Source organism: Amphiprion ocellaris, chromosome 17 (assembly GCF_022539595.1).
Source record: "Amphiprion ocellaris isolate individual 3 ecotype Okinawa chromosome 17, ASM2253959v1, whole genome shotgun sequence".
NCBI lineage: Eukaryota > Metazoa > Chordata > Actinopteri > Pomacentridae > Amphiprion > Amphiprion ocellaris.
Window position 1 is genome coordinate 21,729,570 of NC_072782.1, and position 6,633 is coordinate 21,736,202.

A 6,633-nucleotide genomic window follows, 5' to 3' on the forward strand; every position below is an offset into this window, starting at 1 on the left:
ACACAAGACATAAAGAGACATCAAAAACAGAAAAAATACTGAACACCCACACCAAGAGGCAAACAGCTGCAAGGAGATGCAAGCAATTACAAACACAACACAAAATCAGTCCCAGACTGGACTTATACATGTAATAGAGTATTTTACTGCGTTGCATTGGTGCTTTAACTTCAGTAAAGGATCTGAGTGCTGTCTTTTTTCAAGTCAGGTTTCATGATGACCCTTTACAACAGACCCTGTGCTGGTGTACACAGTGTTTTCCAGTAAATAAACAGTCAGTCTTTGTTTATTCTGACCTGCTCCTGCAGTGAGTCCAGTCTGGCTTCTATAGAGAACGACGGTGATGCTATAGGACTGAACATGTCACTGAGCATGGAGGCTAATGGACTCCCAGCAGATGCTGCCCTCAGGCAGATCCAATACATTGTGACCTCTGTGTGCTGAGAGAGGAGTCTGACCTGCTAACACTCATTTAAATCATAGTGGAAATGTTGTTGACTGTTGTTAAAACTGTGTCAGATGGTGCATAAATGTTGAGCTGAGGGCTGAACCTAATCAGAGTTGATGGATGGCACATTTTTTTTTCAACCACTATTAACCAACTTCAACATATTTTTTGTTTTTGATGTCTACAAGGATATGCAATGACCACAAAGTCACTCAAAACAACCACAAAGATAAAAACTGGCCACCAAGAAACAAAAAATGATCTCAAAGACACACAAAAACACCAATGAAGCGACTCAAAAAGAACACAAAACCACATATAATTACCACAAAGATATACAAAATGACCACAAAGAGATGTAAAGTGTAAAAATTGAGGTCTCTTTGTTGTCTGTTAATCTTCATATGTGATTTGCAGTTGTGCAGTGATTACAGAACAGAACAAACACCTTCTTGAGTGTTTTTCACGTGACCCAGTGAGTGTTTTAGTCCACAGTGACCGGGTGGACTGCAGACTCTGTGGGAGTGGCCTCTGTGGACCCACTCCTCCTCCTCTCAGCTCCATCTGCCTAGACTTGTTTTGATTTCCGGAGCCATTTTCCCGCCTTATCTCCTCCATCAGGTAATTTCCTATGTGTAACAGCACCATGTCCTGTCTCTGTGGAGCACAATCAGAGAGATAACACAAGATAAGACGACATAACACACTGATTCTCTTTTTCCTCCCTGGCTCTCTTTCTATTCCTGCACCGCTTTCCTCCTCCTGCTGCGTCCTGCTCTTTGACTTCATTCAGATCTTATCTTGAACATGTTGGAAGTCATCAAACGCTGGTGAGACAAATGAAAAATGAGTTTTTCTCTCTGTATGTTTATACTTGGCATTTTGACCTATATATTTCCTTCAGAGGGAGGGCAGGGATCAAAGCAGTCACGTATGTAACACCCACCGCTATTCTGTGTTTTAATTCTTTCTCCCTTGGTATTTCTGCATCTTTTACAAAGACAAACAGTGTTTTCACCAATGTAGAATAATTACAAAAAGACACAGAATGGCCACAGACTGATGCAAAGTAACCAGAGTGACATAAAATGACCACAAAGACATGAAAAATGACCACAAAGACATGAAAAATGACCACAAAGACATGAAAAATGACCACAAAGACACAAAATGACTACAAAGTGATTCGAAGTGGCTACAAAGGGACACAAAATGGCCACTAAATGATGCAAAATTACTATAAATACGTACAAAATGACCACACAGTGATTCAAAAGAAGACAACGTAATTCAAAATGAGCACACAGATGCACAAACGTCCGACAAAGAAGTGGAAAATGACCAAAAGTTACTGATAATAACAAGGACACACAAACAATACTACGAAGGCACTGAATGAATAAAATAACCAGGACATATAAAATCACCACAAAAAGATGCAAAATGACCATAAACAGAAACAAAATAACCATAAACAGACACAAAATGACCACAAAAAGATGCAAAATGTTGACAAAGAGACACCAAATGACCACAGAAAGATGCAAAATGACCACAAAATGATGCCAAATATCTACACATTCCTCCCCTTCCCTCCTCTAATTCCATTGTAGCTCTGCCAGACGGAGAAAATACTCGCTCAGAACAATGAGGGCTTCCTTCTGTGAGGTGGTGTGCATGGTGGTGGCAAGGAATCAGCAGAGAGCACATGTGGTGGTCATTGTATGTCGCTGATCTGCGGCCTTCCTGCATTATTCTATTTCCCATCTGAGATCATTGTGTGTCCTTCAGCTGTGTTTCTGCCTGTGGGGAGGAAACACTGGTATACATGACATTCTCACATGAGTATACTACATACATGTCACCCCCCAAGGCACAAACACACACTGAGCTCAGAGCATAGGCTCGTAAATAATGCAAAGGAAGGAGAATTACACGTGACTTTTCAGCAAATGCTGTTTGTCTCATTGTTGAAGATGAAGAAACTGAATACAAACTTCATGGTTCACTAAGCAATGAACCTTTTAAAGTGACTCACCTATTTCAACACAGGTGCAGCCAACTGATGTTAGAAGTCACTCAAGTATCATCTGATCATCTGAGTACAATAAATGTATTCCAAGTGATTGTAAGTATGAAGACACTGGAAGGTCCAGTCACTGGTAAATCAGTACAACTGACTATTACTACACTATGAAGACAAAAGAACACTTCAAGCATCTCTGTGAAAAAGTGATTGAATAAGATGGATACAAGAAAATTTCCAGGTCACATAATTCCTCTTGGAGTATAGTTAAATCCATCATTACTCCTGCCAAGGAACGCAGTGGAGTCATATAACGATTGGCGTACGTTCGTCTTTCTGTCTGTTATTCCATCTGTGTGCAACATTTCTCAAAAATGGGCTAACGGATCTGGATGAAATTTTCAGGGAAGGTCAGAAATGACACAAGGAGGTCTTGATTTGGAGAGCGTGTGTTCCGGGTTGGGGTTTGCTGAGTGAGGAGTTCTTTGAGGTATGGTGGGGTGTATCCATAAATGCGCTGATGAATAATGAGAGGGACTTTATAATTTATTCTGGCAGTGATCGAAAGCCAGTGAAGCATACGGGCTATTGGGGTGATATGTTCATGTTTTCTGACTCTTAGTAGGATTCTAGCAGCACTGTTCTGAATCAGCTGGAGCTTGTGGAGACTTTTGCTGGGTATCCCATTGAGGAGGGCATTGTAGTAGTCCAGCCTGGAGGAGATGAAGGCATGGATGAGCTTCTCAGCATCAGGAAATGATGAGGGAGGGATGGCATCTGGCAATGTTCTTTAGGTGGAAAAAACAGGATTTACACAGATGTTTGATTTGGTTTTCAAAAGTTAGGTGAGGGTCCAGACTCACACCGAGGTTAGTGACAGCAGATGGGAGGGGGATATTTTGTCCAGAAAGAGATAGTGGTTATGGAGGAGGATTGGACCTAGTGAGGGGTGCCAATAACCATGGCTTTGGATTTAGAGGAGTTTAGTTGAAGGAAATTATGACTCATTCAAACCTTTATATCCTCCAGGCAGGTGGTGAGTATTGAGAGTGATACATGTGCTGCATCCGTTTAGAGCAGGCCATCTGCAAAAACTGAATGACCATACAAGAAAGAGACTAGTGAGAGAGGCCACTAAGACACCTACAAGACTCTTGTGAAGGAGTTACAAGCTGAAGTGACTGAGATAGACTGTGCATACCACAACTGTCAAGAGTGGCCAAGAGAAAGTCACTCTCGAAAAAGCTCTGATGAAATCTGGGCTAGAGTTCACCAGAAGGCCTGTGGGAGTCAACAGGAAGAAGGTTCTTTGGTCTGATGAGACCAAACATCAGCATTTTGGCCTTCAGGCTAGATGTTATGTTTGGCAGACACTAAACACTGCACATCATCACAAACACGCCATCCTCACCTTGAAGCATGGTGGTGGCATCATCATGGTATGGAGATGCCTTTAAACCTCAGGAACTGGAAGGCTTGTAAAGGTAGAGGGTAAAATGAATGCAGCAAATCACAAGTGAATCCTGCACTTTGGATAGGTACAGCAGTTGCCAATGGCCAAAATTCCAGACTCAGTGTTTTCAAAATGATAGTCCATAAACCAACATCCATTTTAAACATACTAACAAACCTTTATGTCGACAAAATTAAAGTTTGTTCAGAAACAAGAGGATGCTCATTGTAGATGCATTTTATCTTACAATATCCTTCAGATGTGACTAGTAACCAGTGTTACTTATGATGTTGCACATATCAGAGCTTTGGGTTACTGTTAAATGTCCTGTGCAGAGCCTTGAGCTCTGTAATGACAAGGAAAAAAATACTGAACTCCAGGTTGTTGAGCTGCATCTTTGGTCATTTTTCCTTCATTTGTGATCATTTTGTGACTTTATGGTCATTTTGTAGTTGTACTTTGTCTTCTTTTGATCATTTTATGTGTCTTTGTAACTGTGTTGTGTTTCTTTGTTGTCACCTTTTGTGTCTTAATGGCTGTTTCTGGTCGTTTTGTCACTTTATGTTTTATGGTCATGATTTTTCTTGTTGTTTGTGGTTGGGATGTAGTTGTTGTCTTTATGATCGTTTTGTGTCACTTTTTGCATCCTTCAGGTCATTTTTACAAGTGTTTATGTTCATTTTCGGACTTTATGGTCACGCTTCCATATTTTTGGAACTTTTTGTGCCTCACTATGGTTTGAATGGTTTTCCATTAAGAAATGTTAGCATCATTACAATCAAATGAAACTGAGGAATGTACTCAGGGACCCTCTGACTTCTTGGGCCCTGGGACCAGGGCCTTGTAGGATGGATCTGTGATCCATTCATGGGTGAACAAAATGCTATGTTAGAAAACAAGTTTATGTACACTATCGTTCAAAAGTTTGGGGTCACCCAGACAATTTCATGTGATCCATGAACACTCACACTTTTATTCATTCGCTAACATAATTGCACAAAGGTTTTCTCATCATCAATTAGCCTTTCAACACCATTAGCTAACACAATGTAGCATTAGAACACAGGAGTGATGGTTGCTGGAAATGTTCCTCTGTACTCCTATGTAGATATTCTGTTAAAAATCAGCCGTTTCCAGTTAGAATAGTCATTTACCACATTGACTATGTCTAGACTGTATTTCTGATTAATTCAATGTTATCTTCATTAACAAAAACAGCTTTTCTTTCAAAAATAAGGACATTTCTAAGTGACCCTAAACTTTTTACCGGTAGTGTAAATAAAGAGCAGAAGACAGACGCTAATGTGAGCTTAAGCACATGTTTTCTGTCTGTGTGTGTTGGCAGACTTCAAAAGAGTGTGATGTTGTGGGTGATGGAGGGAGGTAGGGAGGGAGGGAGGTAGGGGGGGTTTCTTATTGTGTGACCCCCAGCAGCTCAGGAAACAGAGGCAGCGATGGCGGCCTGCTACTGCCTGCAGTCCCACGCTCCCGTCATTGTTCGCTGCTAGTCTCCTCCTCCCTCAGGTAGCTGTCAGCTGCCACCACAAACCTCAACAAACCTCACAGCCTATTTCTGGTTTTGTTGTTTTTGAATCCATCACTGTCACTGATCAGTGGAGCGAATCGGCTCTGCCCCTGCATGATTAGAGACTCACTGAAAACAGCTTGTTTACTATATCAAAAAACTAGAAAAACTTTACTTTTTATCTCTTATTCTTTATACACTGTGAGTGTTGCTTCACTGGAGTCATTACAGTCCATATATTTTGACATGAGTGGATGGTACCCCACACAGACTCACACAATGCTGCATTGTTGTGGAATATTTTCTTAAAACACTCCAGTTCCGTGCAGGATGTCTGTATTCACATCTGTGTGTGATGTTTAAATAAATAAATGCAACTTTCATCTGTTGCCCCGGGGGGTAATATTTGTTGACATGAGCCCCTCCAAATGCATCACACTCACAGAGATGTAAAAATGCATTATGTAATTCATCTGAATGTTTACACCATTGCATTAGAATACATTTAGCCACACTCATGCTCTCATGTTGAGGATGTGACCCTCAGAAGTGCTTTTAGGACTATTTTTAGCATTTGCTGTTTTAAATTGAGTCTGTTTAAAACATTAAAAATCAGCCACAGTCACTGATCAGACATCTGAGCTCGCTGCAAATGGATTTAGTGATAGCTGTCATTTTAGTTATTACTCCGCCAAGGAACGGTGGAGTTATGTGACTATTGGCGTATGTTTGTCTGTCCATCTGTCTGTCTGTTTGTCTGTCTGTCTGTCTCTATGTATGTCTGTCTATCTGTCTGTCTGTCTGTCTGTATGTATGTATGTCTGTCTATCTGTCTGTCTGTCTGTTAGCAACATTACTCAAAAACGGACTAACGGATTTGGAGGAAATTTTCAGGGAAGGTCAGAAATGACACAAGGACCAAGTGATTAGGTTTTGGCAGTGATACCGCTTATAGTCTGGATTCAAGGATTTGTTTCAGATTTCTGTGTCATTGCGAGATAGCAGCACAGCATCTCTGTAACTATGACAAGTGAACACTACGTCAGCTGCCTGCTGGCGATCACATGATTGTGATCCTATTAAAAAGCTACCACTGCGGACTTATCGGGACTTATCTGTCAGAAATAATACAACAACTGAGCAGCCTTGGTGGAGTACTGCGCTCTCTGAGTGCTTTTCTT